Source organism: Mauremys mutica, chromosome 6 (assembly GCF_020497125.1).
Source record: "Mauremys mutica isolate MM-2020 ecotype Southern chromosome 6, ASM2049712v1, whole genome shotgun sequence".
Classification (NCBI taxonomy): Eukaryota; Metazoa; Chordata; order Testudines; family Geoemydidae; genus Mauremys; species Mauremys mutica.
The window spans coordinates 56,583,218-56,599,654 of NC_059077.1; the positions used below are offsets into that span (position 1 = coordinate 56,583,218).

A 16,437-nucleotide genomic window follows, 5' to 3' on the forward strand; every position below is an offset into this window, starting at 1 on the left:
CTGGACTAGCTTTCAGTTAGGGCCAGGTGTAATCAAGGAGAACCCACTGTCAGAGTCTTGAGAGAGAGGGGTTAAGAACCACACATGAAAACATGATAAGATTATTCTTATGTTGTGTGTTTATCCTCAAAGAACATTAGTGTTCAATGAAATCACAAACAAAATTATCCTTGGGCAATTAGGTTTAGGGAAGCATCTCGTATAACTCATAATATTCAGTATCTGTTAGAATCAATTACACAATCACTGATTTATTTTAATAGTTACATTTTAAAACTACTCCTACATTACACATTAAATGTCATCTACAAATTATATTTCACAGCATAGCAAAATGACTATTTCACTGTAGTCCAAAGCTGGCAGGACAAGAACATTAAAGCGGTTTAAACCATAATCTTTTATCTGCATGAAAAAGCTGATAATCTGTGCACATTTGTACATGAACTCTAAAATGAAGCTGCCTTTCACCAAGACTCATGCTCATCTAAACAGATGGGAATAAAGAATATGGCATGTGACCAGTAAATTATGAGGGAGCAACACCTCCAGGTTAGAGGTCGCTGAAGATTTTAACAAATCTCACCAGATATGGCAACAGATTAAGCAAGGGGATAGATTGCCCTCCAACCTTAACCTGTTAAGACCTTTGAAGTCTTATGGCGACCTCTATTCTGCTCTTGCATATTAGTTGTTAGTTACACTAATTACAGCCTAATAGCATGCTGGTGCCAGGCACTTCTTCTTAAGCTATCCAAAGAAGGACTATCAGTAAAATGGGACCACTTCAACCAAATTGTGCTGTGTGTATCACAAACACTTACCCCCAATTTATAATAGACCTTCTAAACTTTTATAGACAACAAAGGTTAAGACATTAATAGCGCTGAGTAATTTTGTGAATTCTGCAAAGCATCTTATTGAGAGAAATCAGAAATTAAAAAGCCAAATGAATGTGGGTGGGGTCTGAGAATGACGTAAAAATAAATTTAACTCTAATGACTGTTTTACTCATACTGATAAACATGATTAACAAAATAAGGAGCTCAAGTTCAGCACTATGCAAATAATGCACAGTCAGCATTTGAAATCTAAGAAGAAACTTGCTGCCACTGAATTTGAGAGTAGAAGCACGGAGTTACTTTTAGAGTCTGTTTTCACTGACTTTGTATCAATTTCCATGTTTATGCTAGCACAATAGTGTATCGTATGTGGGACAGGACTCAGTCCACAGACTCTGGTTGAAATACCATCTGTAAAGCTGCAGTAAATCATCTAGTAACATTAAACTTTAAGTTGTGCACTAAATCAGCCCAGGAATATAGAAGAAAGATTTAAAGCAACAGAATCATAGCTGAATTAACAAAATCTATTAGAACAGTCTTTATGAACAGGGAGAATAAACATGCAAAATCAGTTTTCATTTCTGTATTTAGAAGCTGGAAAATTATTTCTAAATAGTTTATAAAACTTAACCTTGATGAAGCTAAACCAGTCCTCCTGTGACTGTTGGGAACTCTTGCTTATTAAGGTAACAACTTGTTAGCTACAACCATTAAAAAAAGTTCTGAACAAAATGTAGATCTAATAAGTAAAGGGTGGGGGATGAATGGAGATGACAATTACCCTCCCTTGCATCAATTAGTAATCAGAGCATTCAGAAAGCAAAAAGGAGAAAGCTGACATAAACCTTGTGATCTAAACTCTCATTTTGTTCATTTAACAATGTTTAGGGGATGAACAAGCAAGAATATAGAAGATTTCACCCCTTCACAGAGCTTGTAATTCCTTTGGAGTTAAGATAAACAGATATGAGGAATCTGGGATCTGCTATGGCAAGATGATGTATGTGTGCAACTGCCACTGAAGTCATGAGCAGGAGAAAACATCCATCTGGAGATGGCCCAGCAGACACCACATAAGCTAGATTTCCTGCCTCCCCTTCTTGCCTAGTAAAATGCCTCAACAGGTTAGGCATCCTAGTATTAACATAGATTTTGCACCTAATCTCCTTGTTTAAAAAACTGATTTTGGTGGCTTCATTCCAACAGTGTAGACTGTGGGGTATTCCTCGGAGTTCAGCTAGTCATGTGGTAGCAAATTCCATCTATGATTTGTCATGATCTCCTCACAGCCCTCATCTTCTGGATCTTGTTTGTTCTTCTTCACTTCAGTCCTCACATAGATGAAAAAACAAATAAGGCAACTCTGTGATGCCTCTTCTGCCACTTGACAATATGCCTCCTCGGTGTGCATCTGAACTGGTCAGAAACTAAGTCATGGAAAACAGCTCAACAGGTAAAGCTGAGCAAAATATTTGCAATTAAATTATTTTTCACCACATCTTCCCTGGTTTTGAGTTTGTTAGATTGTCATGAAATAATTCTTCTTCTTCTTCTCGTGTTTGCATTGCTTGCCAAGGCATCCAACAGCAGCTTCATCAGCAGAATGAAGGGCCCTAAGGCCACCATGAAATCTGGTTTGTTGACAGTATTCAACAACATGCACCACTGACTGACGGAGACCACAGTGACAAAGCGAGTCATTGCACAGACCCCATGCGTAGCGGTTGGCTGAGCCTATTCCTTGACTAGTTCAGAACGTGTTTAGCCGAGTCTAAAGGTGACATGGCAGGTGAAATCCTAGTGGTCAAACAGTTGAATCAGTGACAAGGAAACCATTCTAAATGTCTTTAGCTGACCACGCATCACACCCTAGGGTCCTGCTGACAGATTCCAATCTGGCGGTTGAGATTACAATGGAAGCTTCAATGTAATTCATACACTGGGGTGACTGAAAATGTTGTGTACAGTGAGAGACCTGGACTGGCACGTAGCTTTTCCACAAGTCTGGCTGTTGACTCTCTGCGATGAATGTGTGGAGGGGCTATGTTGCTCAGAACCGGAGGCCATGGAATAGGAGTGGGGTGCAGGATGCCTGTGATAATGCACATGGTCAAGTTCAATTAGACATTGACCAATTTACTGTGAAGCGAACGACACCACATAGGGGCACAGTACTCTGCTGAAGAATAGCAGAGCACCAGAGCCATGACACTGGAGCAAGGCTACAAAATTTCAAAAAAATTTTAATGAAATTTCATTCCTCTTTTGTTCTTAGGCCTGGTCTACACTAGGACTTTAAATCGAATTGAGCAGCGTTAATTCGAATTAACCGCTCAACCGTCCACACCAGGAAGCCGTTTAATTCGACCTAGAGGGCTCTTTAGTTCGAATTCGGTACTCCACCCCGACGAGGGGAGTAGCGCTAAATTCGACATGGTTATCTCGAATTAGGCTATGTGTGGATGCAAATCAAACTTAGTAGCTCCAGGAGCTATCCCACAGTGCACCACTCTGTTGACGCTCTGGACAGCAGTCCAAGCTTGGATTCTCTGACCAGCCACACAGGAAACGACCCGGGAAAATTTGAATTCCTTTTCCTGTCTGGGCACTTTGAATCTGATGTCCTGGTTGGACATCGGGGCGAGCTCAGCAGCACCTGCAACAATGCAGAGCTCTCCAGCAGAGGAGTCCATGCAATCCCAGAATAGAAAGAGGTCCCCAGCATGGACAGACCGGGAAGTCCTGGATCTGATCGCTGTGTGGGGCGATGAGTCTGTGCTTTCGGAGCTGCGCTCCAACAAACGGAATGCAAAGACCTACGAGAAGGTCTCCAAAGCCATGGCACTCAGAGGATACAGCCGGGATACAACGCAGTGCCGCGTGAAAATCAAGGACCTGAGACAAGGCTACCAAAAAGTCAGAGCGGCAAACGGACGCTCCGGAGCCCAGCCCCAGACATGCCGCTTCTACGAGGCACTGCATGCCATTCTAGGTGGGTCTGCCACCACTGCCCCACCAGTGACCGTGGACTCTGAGTATGGGATAGTGTCGACGGGCAGTTCCTCGGCGATGTTCGCCGATGGGGAAGATGAGGAAGGGTTTGTGGAGGACGACGGAGGTGACAGCGCTTACAATACCGCTTTCCCCGACAGCCAGGATCTCTTCATCACCCTCACAGAGATCCCCTACCAACCTGTCATTCCTCTAGTGTAGAAGCGGTCTGTACATCAGTGCACACCGTACCCACCACAGTCCGCGTCCATGTTTCAACCCTTGAACAGGAATTCATAATTAAAGAAAACTTTATTAATAATCAGTGTTCCATTAAAGTTATTTTAAAACGTGTGTTGGAAGGGGGGAAACCTGGAGAACGGGGTATGTAACCACAGATCGAAGTCAACAGTCACTGAAACAGGCTCAGGTTCAGCTTCTCTGTAAATCAACTGGAGAGTCATAGGTTACCCTGCTCTCCGAGGAACCTATCTTTCAAAGCCTCCCGGATGCACAGCGCTTCCCGCTGGGATCTTCTATTGGCACGGCTGTCTGGCTGAGCGTAATCAGCAGCCAGGCGATTGGCCTCAACCTCCCATCCCGCCATAAAGGTCTCCCCCTTGCTCTCACAGAGATTGTGGAGCACACAGCAAGCAGCAATAACAACGGGGATATTTTTTCGCTGAGGTCCGAGCGAGTCAGTAAGCTCCGCCATCTCCCCTTGAGATGTCTGAAAGCACACTCCACCACCATTCTGCACTTGCTCAGCCGGTAGTTGAAGAGTTCCTTCTCACTGTCCAAGGCGCCTGTATAGGGCTTCATGAGCCAGGGCATTAGCGGGTAGGCTGGGTCCCCGAGGATCACTGTAGGCATCTGCACATCCCCAACCGTTATTTTGTGGTCCGGGAAGAAACTACCTGCCTGGAGGCGTTTAAACAGACCAGAGTTCCTGAACACACACGCGTCATGAACCTTGCCCGGCCACCCGACGTAGATGTTGGTAAAACGTCTCCTATGGTCCACCAGTGCTTGCAGCACCATAGAAAAGTAGCCCTTTCGGTTAATGTACTCACTGGCCTGGTGGGCCGGTCCCAGGATAGGGATGTGAGTGCCATCTATAGCCCCACCGCAGTTTGGGAATCCCATCGCGCCAAAGCCATCTATGACGACCTGGACGTTTCCCAGGGTCACTACCTTTGAGAACAGTTGCTCAACGATTGCGTGGGCTACTTGAATCACAGCAAGCCCTATGGTAGATTTGCCCACGCCAAAGTGGTTCGCTACTGACCGGTAGCTGTCTGGCGTTGCAAGTTTCCAGAGGGCTATGGCCACTCGCTTCTGCACAGTCAGGGCTGCTCGCATCCGGGTGTCCTGGCGCTTCAGGGCAGGGGACAGCAAGTCACAGAGTTCAAGGAAAGTGCCCTTACACATCCTGAAGTTTCGCAGCCACTGTGATTCATCCCAGACCTGCAGCACTATGCGGTCCCACCAGTCCGTGCTTGTTTCCCGGGCCCAGAATCGCCGTTCCACACCATGAACTTGACCCATTGCCACCATGATCTCCACTGCACGGCGTACCCTGCTTTGTGAGAGGTCTGCGCCACTCTGTGACTTCCTGTCCTCACCGCGCTGCCGGAGGCTCCTCGCCCGATTTCTCAGCAGCTGACTGTGGAAGAGGTGGACGATAAGGTGCGAGGAGTTGACAACGGCCATAAGTGCAGCGATGATCGCAGCGGGCTCCATGCTCGCAGTGCTGTGGCGTCCGAGCTGTAACCGACCAGAGAAGGGCACGAACAGATTTCCCGCCGGCGCTTTCAAGGAGAGAGGGCGGGAGTGACGGTTGAATGATGACAGTTACCCAAAACCACCCTCGACACATTTTTTCCCCCAGCAGGCATTGGGGGCTCTACCCAGCATTCCACTGGGCAGCGGGGAGTGCGGGAACTGTGGGATAGCTTCCCACAGTGCACCGCTTCCAAAGTCGACGCTGGCCCCGTTACTGTGGACTCAGACAGTTGAATTAGTGTATTTAGTGTGGATACACAAATTCGACTTCATAAGGTCGATTCCACAAATTCGAATTAAGTAGATTCGAAATAGTCTTGTAGTGTAGACATACCCTTAGTGGTGTTAAGTTGACTTCAAAAAAGCTGTGGAAAATCTATGTTACTCTTCAAATGTCAAGCTGGGTCAATTGGTGATTTTGGTCAGAAAAGCCCCTTGTCATTGGGTCTGGGTCTTTGACTGTTTGAAACTACCACATGTGGTCAAGAAAGTTAGCAGAAGCTAATGTGACATGCTTTCTAAGATGACATGGCTGCATTTTGTGTTCTTTTTCTGAGCAAGAGTAGGGATCACAGGTCTGAAACCTGGGTTCACATGTCCCCAGTAGTCCTCAGACTGTAGCCACCATCCAAGAAGGTTTCTGGTACCACCAGGGAGCGTGGGCTAGAGGATCCTACCTCACATTGATACCACCCACGAAGCCTGCAATTGGAAGAGAAGTCTGGCCTCTCCTATTGGTTCACACTTGCTATTTAGGCTGGAAAGAGGCACAGGAAGTTTTCTGAGCAATTAGGTTAATTCCTTGTTGGCTGCTACATTTGACCCCATCTTCTTGCATGACTCCTGAGCCTTGCCTTATTCCTGATTCCTGCCTTATCCTGTTCCTGCTCTGCTGCCTTGTTCAGATCCCAGCTTCTACAACCCACCCCGACCAATCAGGAGCCAAAGGGGATAATGGTTCACACAGACATAATTTGTTTTGCTCAGCAAAGCAAATTAAGATCCAAGTTCTGCCGTCATATGCATTCATAGGGCTTTTGTTGAACTCAAATGAAGCCCTGTGTGAGTAACTAATGCCAGAATTTGGCCTTAAGAGTTTTCAGATTATATATTAATGCAAGGGCCTCAGCTAAACAATAAAATAAACATCATTTTCAGACACAGTGTATCATTTGTAGAGAGCTCAAGTTTACAAGCATAAACATTATATCTCTTCCCCTGAAAAAAACCAATATTGAACTTTTTATTTTAATCTTTGTTTTAATTAAAATAGCTTGCTCAAAAGTTAAAGACATTTACATCCAAATTAGCTATAGAACAGACACTGAACATAATTTAAAATGGTTTACTTTTGGTTAACCATTGTCTTATGTGGATTATTTTTTTGTTCAAGTGTTGTAGAAGTGTATAAAATAATAATATGCTCATATGAAAATATCCTATTCTATTAATTTGTATTTAAAGTTGGAATACGGCAAAAATATATATTTACCTAATATAGTACAGGCATTTGGAATGAAATGTTTATTCAAAATATTGATCTTTTTAAAAAATTAGTTATGAAGAGTATGGTTTTCATGCTGTAAATGTAAGCGTTTAATCTGTCTACTTACATTAGCTTTGTTCTTGAAACTATTCATGTAAACAATGAGCATCTGAACATTTGTTATAAGCAGTTGTTTGCTTTTGCTTTTCATAAATACACTACAATAATGACAAATTTAAGGCAAGTCACTTGACTGTCCTACATTAACATGATGAGATTAGTTGCTGACATTGGTTAGCAGAAAGTGACAAGTCTTTTCACTGGGTTCATATATCAGTTTCACTGAAAAAAATCAGGCCTTCTAAATATAGGAATGTTTCTTCACAGGTTAAGGCTTAAAGTGAAATTATATTCTGAAAAGGATATCTAAAAATGGAATAATGGGACTCCATGTTTGTCAGCTGTTGACAACTTCAATCTCAAATTTTCTTGTTTTGCAAGTAAAATACTTTTAGTCCCTATTGCCAATCCTGCAAACTCAACCTGGGATCCAAAATGCAAGCTGTGTTCTCTTAGCTGTGACATCAGTAGTAATAAAGATTTTGCAATTAGAATTTAGGGCTATATCCACCATGGCAATGAGTGCCTCCTGACAGGCACTCAACACCCTCTCTTGTTGCAGGATGTTAGCCCTTAGTAAAAATTACACTGATGTACCAACTTACTCTCCCATAGATGTATTGGTTGGCAGGGTGAACAGGAGTAAAATGTAGCAAAAAAGAACACAGGAACGGCCACTCTGGGTCAAACCAATGGTTCATCTAGCCCAGTATCCAGTCTTCCGACAGTGGCCAATGCCGGATGCTTCAGAGGGAATAAACAGAACAGGGTAATTATTGAGTGATCTATCCCCAGTCATACAGACCCAGCATCTGGCAGTCAGAGGCTTAAGGACACCCAGAGCAACACCACCAGCTCCAAGTGTAGAGGAACTCATAGCCACCGAGGTCAGGATACATAACTTGGAATATAAAAAGAGCCAGACTGTCTTGGGCCTTTATGTTAGTTACAGTAGGAAAGAATAGGAGCAAGAACCCTTCCTCCCCTTTCCTGTGCCTGGCTTGTGCAAGGAACAGTCACAGTTCCTGTGCTCTGTGGAGAGTGCAAGGACTATTTGAACCAACTAAGCACTTAAGTGCATTCAAGGAGTATCTTTGTGCTGGGATGGGGCCTCCATACATCCAAATGAGGTGGAAAAGAAGCAGGGGTATGGCCCATCCCTCATTCATGGAGTGAGCCAGTTAAGGGGCACGGAGGAGTAGGCTGCATCATCCCAAAGGACATTGAAGGGTTTACACTCTCCTTTTGCACTGGGGAGTTGGAAAGGAATTATTCCTGGAAATATTGCACCAAGCCCTTGTTTAAGGTGAGGTTTTGCTTTAGCTACAGGAAGCAGCATGGGATGCCTCTTTTCCTCCTTCGACTAAGACATATCCCTAACAAGCCCTGGAGGAACAAAACAATTGGAATCCCACCTTCACTATTCATTGGATGCATTGTATGAGGCTGGGGGATAAAGCATAATTGGTTCCAGATGTTCACCTTTAACTGAGAGGAAACAGGTGCTCAGGAAAAGAGGCAAGAGAGGTAGCAACAGGGTTGGTTGTAGCAAGAGTTGATATTAGAAGTACTTCTTAGCAATAACTTTATATAGTATAGTTAAGGTCCCAATCTAAACCCTCATTTTCAAAGCTTTGATACAGCTGTATCTGTGAATTCCAGCAGTGAATTTGGACTACAAATGGGCATGCCTTGAAGAATAGAATGGTTAGAAAGCTACTAGACTTCTCACTCTAAGATCACATAGGTAGGACAGGACTTATCGCACATGTGCAACAGCAGCACCAAAGTTGTTGCTGTTGCAGTCTTTTGCTTCAAATATTCCATTATAATTTCCTATAAAGGAAATTTATTCACACAAAAAAATATGCTCAAGAAATACTGAAAATGTAACATTGGCTGAAAATGGTAATGGGAGCCAGAATTAAAGGGGTAAGGAAGTAGCTAACTGACAAGTTGGTACAGGAACATATACGGCATGCAAGACTTGAGAGAAAACAGTATAAAATAAGGTTAGAGTAGTAGCCTTAAATGTGAGTTTCTTTGCATCATGTTACTAATGTTCCACTACATTTTTTTTGTTTGATTATGTAAATAAGCATAGGTGCATGTCTCGTTTTGAAAAACTCTTCAAACTTTAATCTTTCCTTCTAAATAAAAAGCTTTCATTGACAGAACTGCATGAACATGAAGCCAGAGAATGCAAAGAGGTTTACAGTAAACACTGATTATTGTAATCTTAATCTCCGTGAAAAACTACTGAATGCAGAAATAACATCTTAGCAAAATGGGCACATTGTCTGGTTTAATCTTCCCATATGGTAAAATGAACACAGTTTTAATTACTAAGAATCTTGGATATTTATCACCAGTTATGAACTACTCGTGTAGAAACAAAAGAATTGAGTATAAAAATTTTACTGCCTTCATCAGTGTTAAAACATTTAAAAGTATGAAATCAGAAGCACTGGTAAACTGAACTAAGAGGAACTATGGGGCTAAGTCAGACATCTTCTTAATCAGCTCAAGGCAGTTTGTGGTTTTTGGACCCTTGTTTACTCCGAGCAAGATTTTAAAACTTTTTAAAGCGTCAGTCTAGTCTGCTATAATTAAAACTAAGGAAAAAGCAGACAAAACTTATATCTGTGCTCTGATTACTCTGGCAAGGATGAGGTTGCTGTTTTAAGCCTCAATCTTGTAATGAACTCCATGAGCACAAATCCCTGCACTTATGCAGAGCCCCTTTGACGTCACTGGAAACCTGCACAGACACAGGGACCTGCCCATGTGGTGTTCACTACTGGATTGGGGCCTTATTGTATACATGCAGATTTGTATTTCAATAAAAAATTAGTAAAAATCAGCCAGGGGGAGGGAGGAAGATCAGTGCAAGGCACCACTCAGATCTAACGGGTGAAATCCTAGCTCCAATGGGAGCTTTGCCATTGACTTCAATGGGAACAGGGCCTCACAATGATTCTGCATGTGTGCATAGGGATCACAGGTACAGTGACCGCACGGTGGTCTCTTGTATGCCATGTGCACTGCACAAGGGTTCACTTGCATAGGCAGGAGAGGAGACAACCACTGTGAGTGCACTAGGACAGGCCTTTATGCATATATGCAGATCCAATAATGCTATTCAGATCTCTTGAAGGGGCTACAGTTATTACTCAGCATGGAGTAGCAGCCTCAGACACACTGCAGTGCCACATTCTAGTCTTGGTATGACGGAGCCATGGCCAGCTGGTATGCACCCATACACCATACTGCCCCCTCTCTGAGGCCTGGTCCACACTGGGGGGCAGTGTCGAGGTAAGATACGCAACTTCAGCTACGGGAACACTGTAGCTGAAGTCAAAGTAGCTTATCCCGACTTACCTCCCGTCCTCACCGCTTGGGATCGACGTCCGCGGCTCCCCCGTCGACTCTGCTACCGCCACTCGCTCCAGTGGAGTTCCGGAGTCGACGGGAGCACGTTCGGGGATCAATATATCGCGTCTAGATGAGACGCGATATATCGATCCCCGCAAAATCGATCGCTACCCGCCGATTCAGCGGGTAGTCTGGACGTACCCTGAATCAACTACCTTGTTCCCCAGAATCTCAGCTTTCATGAAAAATAAAGACTCTCACCGTTACAGTTGTGAAGAAATACTGTTCACTTTTCTGAGGTTAACTGGTGCAGAGAGGTCTATGTGAGTCTAAAGAGAGCGTGAAGCAATAGCTCAGAGTGCTATGAACTGCCCCATTCATCAGTGGGGGTCAACTCAGATGCCCATTGATGATGATTCACTATAATCTTTGCTAACTATTTAATTCCTCATGGAAAAAAGACAAGGAGGGTCACAGATCCGCACAATTTACTATAAGTAACATCTCATTTTGGTGCCACTTGTAGGTGGCATTTGGGAGACACCACTGCTTATTTTTTTCACTCCAACCAAGAAGGAGCCAAAACCATTCTGAAGGACATTCTGAAGCCCTATCAAGGGCAAGTGTCATGGAGTGTATATACAACACGCTGGCTCAGCAGTCAAGGAGTTAATGAGCGTTTTGCTGGCCAATACTTGGAGGCTACCTGGGGACGGTAGCCTCCAAGTAGCTGGGAGGATAAGAGAACTGGGAAGCAGAGAACTGGGAGGATAAGAGAACTGGGGCAGCTGCCAGAGGAACAGGTTGGAGAAGGGAACTCCTGCCATCAAGCTGCTGAGAGACAGCACCTTGAGAAGGAACAACCAGGCCAAGAGATGAAGAGCCTATAGAAACCAGGGGAGGTAGAAAGGAGCTCAGGGCACAACCAGAATTACTGAATCCTGATTCTGCAGGTCTGGCTTAAGGAACTTGAACTGGAACACAGTGGATTGGGCAGGCCTGGGTTCCCCTACCAACCCCCGGAGAGACTTTAGAACTGAGGAGGTTTCCAGACCCCTGGGTACCAGGACCAGCTGACCCCACCAGGAATAAGGAGAAAACCCACATGCCCCAGCGGGACTCAAGAAAGATGGACTGACTGACTGCCTCACCACACCAGCGAACTCTGGTGCAACACTCTGCTTGGCCAGACAGGGAGCTGTTGAATTGACACACCAGCAGACGGGGAGCTAAGCAGCAATGTGACCATATATTGAGTACCTGCACAATCAACAGTGAGTAGTTCCTCATTTTGGCAACTAATGTAGGCAAAGTTTATTTCATGGGCTGAGCTCAGAAGAGTACCACCACCTTTCCCCCATTCTGCACTCACTCCCCATTCAGCCTTCCTGCACTTTGCATGCACAAGGAACAATTGCTTGGGCTCTATGCAGGTGAAGTGACTGTAACCCAGTAAGAATATTTCATGAACTTTCATTGCTATTACCACTGTTTTTTCCATTCAGCATTTATTTATTGGCATCCCTTGCTGTATTATGTCTAATTTGGACTGTAGGCTGCTTAGGGCAAGCACCTTACTTTTTGTTTATACGTAATACAACATGAGCACTGTATAAATAATCACAATGCTCTGCCTCTAACTCAAAGCAAGCGAGTTGTATTCAGCACTGGTTAGAAATTTTGCCTAAACTAAAAATATATATGGTCTGGAAAAGAAACCTGAGATGACTGACTGGTAACAGGAAATAATGCCTGGTAACTGACCTAGAGTAGCATTTGGATTTAAAAGCTTACAACCTGTCACTGACATCTCCCACTTGTAGTAGTGGGAGATTGTATCAATATGTTTCTCTGGATCAGTGTAGACTCCTCATCTCTGCACCGGTTTGTTTGCCTTTTTATATTTTAATCTTCTCATTTAACGATGTCTTAAGTATACTGGTCATGGTTTTCAAAACTGACTAGTGATTTTAGGTGCCTCAATTTTTGGGTGCCCAACTACACAGATGTTAAAAGAGTGTGATTTTCAGAATGTGCTGAGCACACACCTTATGAAAATAAGACCCGTTAATGTGTTTTAAATTGGATACCATGCATCTAACTAACTGCAAGAATTGCCTTGGTATATTCTGCAGCTGAATATTGTGCACCAGTGTGGTCTCACACCAGTCACACTAAACTCCTTGACACTCAACTCAATAATGCTATGTGCATATTGTCAGGGATGCTCAAATCGATTCCAGTTGTCTGGCTCCCTGTCCTATCGCACATCCAGCCTGCACAGATTAGAAGAGCTGCTCCGACATCTCGCTTTCTTAACCATGTCAATGCAAACATGAGGATCCCGCTGCACCATGACCTGCGAAACCTGCCAAAGACAAGACTAAAATCCCACAACCCTCTGTGGAACCGCATCAAGACCCTTGCACCCAACTTTGATGCTGAGGCTCAATGGAGAGTCACTTGGAGCATTTTGACCGCTCAAAACAAATAGCTCGTCGTTGACCCCGCCAAGGAACCACCGGATTTTGATTTATGTTGGAAAGACTGGTGCAGATTGAATCGCATCAGGACATCTCATGGGAGATTGGACAAACCCTCTTTAAATGGAAAATGAGGCAAACACCTGTATGCAACTGTGGTCACCAGACACAAATGATAGAGCACATCATATACGAGTGTCCCCTTCGTTCTTTTGCCAGGGGCCTGAAGGACATTCACCAGCTCACTGCAGTGGCAATGTGCTGGTTATCAAATTTAGATATAAATTTGTAGTTGTTGCTACCTACCCAATCCATACGAAAGAAGAAGTTGGACACCCAAAAGTTAACAGCAAAGGAGAATGCATGTAACCTAAGGCCTTGTCTACATGAGGAAAATTACTGTAGTAGCTATTCTGGAATAACCTATTTCAGAATAGCTCCATGTGTGAACTCTCTATTCTGGAATAATCACTATGCTAATTTATTCCACAGTAGAGATTTGAGTCAATTTTCCTGTGTAGACAGGGCCTAATATTCATCTTCTAATTTTTCTGAAGAATTAATTTAGCAACAGGTGCTGAAGACTGAAAAGTTACAATGTGGGGTATGCTTTTAAAAAAGATGCCAATGAGATCCCAGAAATTTCACACTAGTGAATCTCACCTAAGAACCCAGGAAACTGATTGAAGGTTAAAGTATATATCACAGAAAAACCTATGGAAGGAACATAATTATGTAGGAAATGCTGCAAAAGAATACTTATGAGGCTTGTTTATACTAGAATTTTTACCTTAAGTTAACTGATTGCCAATTAACTTGCAGTAAATAATGTTTGTAAAGGCTAATTTCGACTCTCCCCTAGGCTGAGCTCTAGGGTAAACAAACATTTGTGGAGTTTCCACAACACAGAGATTTGGAGTCATTATCCTAGTGGAGGTAGTTAGAGGGGTTGTCAGATCTATCTTGGAGAGGTAGATGGCATGGTTTTCCTAAACTGAGGAGTTCTGAAATGAGTTGTGAAATTCCAGTGATGATCATCTTTTTGGACCACTAGCCCCTCTGGAATATTCTCACAGATCACCTGCCCCTGGCATGACGACTTCTTTAAGACCCTGAGAAATGAACTGCACAGAACTGCATAGAATATTCTGACTGAAGTCTCACCAATGCTGTATAAAAAGGAACCGATATCACCCTCATCTGTAACATGATTGCTCCAAGTATGGAACCTTAAATCACTTTGGCCTCTTTGGGCCACCACACCAAATTACAAGTTCATTTCAAATTCATTGATATCTCTTCTGTAATTACTGCTTTTCAAGTTTCTCCATACCCCATTAACTATATGTGTCCCCTCATCCAATGCTATGACATATTATCTCACTGTTCCCAAGTCTCATTCTGCAATTTTAAATTTAAAGTGTATTTATTATTCTTTGTTCTTAGTTCTATATAAGTAAATATGAACGTGAATGAAAATATTAGCAGCATATATGTTTTAACCAGTTAGTGATACTCTATTCAAAAGTCTGAACAACCTTGCTGGATATACAGCTTTGTTTTTCCTGTTTGATGACTTATTAATATGCTAGCCTCTCCAGTGCTGTGCAAGGATATGGCTGGTAGATCTGACTCAGCAAGAGGAGGGCTATGCTCACAAATAATTAGTAGCCACCTCCCCCCGCCCCTGAACCTTGGTGTGCTGGGTAGGTGGACCCAATATTATAAAGCTAACACATGGGATATGATCAAGAGGCAATGATATACTTCTGATAACCTTGAACTTATTTCTCAGTACAGAAGTAAGTAAAAAGTGGTTTTCTAAGCAGAAGAGAGTTGAATTCTTTTTTTTCCCTGCAAAGGATTTTTAAAAAAAATCTTCTTATTGTTCTAATGATTGAAACACTGTTCTTTTTAAATATCAAGAACAATGCTGCCAATAGGTCAGTGTGGATTGCTTCAGTACTGCAGTTCTCAGAAAGGAAGGATTGAAATCAAATCCATCACACTGGCTCCTAATGCTGTAATATCTAGTAACACTTCACATATTCATTATGGATAGTTTTAATGCAGATTTATATGTTAATGAGGATATATAATTAAGCTGTAGTGATTATTCACTGTTTGTCTTTCAGCAAATATCTTACAGTTGTCTACTTACAATAAAATATAGACGAAATATAGTGAACATGAACAAAAACACGTTAGGAAACTAGACTGTTATATAATGTTGTACCTATTTAAAGCTCTGAATATATACTAGAGAATCGTCAAATTGTTATGACATAATTTACGTTTAAATCATTGTAGTCAAAATCTATTTGCAAAATATTTTATAATGTTTTCTAAAACATCAAAGTGTTGTACATAATTTAAACTTATGACATTAAATACAAAAACCTACATATAATTATTGGGTGAAATCCTGGCTCCTTTGAGGTCAATGGCAAAATTCCCATTTATTTAAATGGGGCCAGGAATTCACCAGTTGTAACATTAAAACTATGCCCAATATGACTCATTTTCTTTGGAAATGTAAAGCTCAGACTGAAGCTAGTTCTTAACACACATCATCATTAAAAAGTAAAATATATATAAATAAAGTGTCTGTCTTTATTTTGAATATCTTGATTCTAGCTTGGTTATATTATAACCTTTATGTTATTGAAATATAATATTATAGAAACAGAACAAAAGCTGAATTGGAGCCTTCTTGGTATTTTGGGTATACGCCGGTTGTTATTCAAAACACCTGTTATTTACCAGCCAGACTGGAATGGCTCTTCTGAAATGAACCCATTATAGATCCTCCTCCCCCTCCAGTAATATGTACTATTACACAACAGTGGCACATATAGGGAAATTAAAGTTAAAACTAAAAGTTATCTAGAATTGCTAATTCTGTGCAGTATTAAATTTTCAAAAGTCAGTAACAACTTTTTAAAAATAATGAAAAGTTTGGTCTATGAATTCTGTTCAGAACTGAAGCTATATTTTAGTTTTCCAACCACAACAGCACCAATAATAGAAACATTTCTATTTCACTGGGTTTGTGTAGAACTGACACTTAGCACTTCTGGTCTTCAATCTTGCAGCTGGATCTACTAATATGGATCCATGTTCCAGTGCAGATCTGACTGCAGGATTGGGGCTTTAAATGAGCTCTAAAATAAAATACAACTAACTTTATATAGGCCTTTAAAAAAATCCTGAACTTCATTTGCAAGAATAGGACTTTAGACGACTTCAACTAAATAGTCATATATTAACCTGTAATTTGTAAAATGAACAACTGTGCTTCATGTGCCGCAGGGTCTTATAAAAATCAACATTCCATTCTTAATATGAAAAT

The 16,437-nt window shown here is 42.2% G+C and overlaps 1 protein-coding gene across 1 annotated transcript in view; it reads right to left on the bottom strand.

Annotated features, from left to right (window-relative positions):
- FAM172A (family with sequence similarity 172 member A) overlaps nt 1–16,437 on the bottom strand; it is a 340,598-nt gene that overhangs the window by 69,090 nt on the left and 255,071 nt on the right.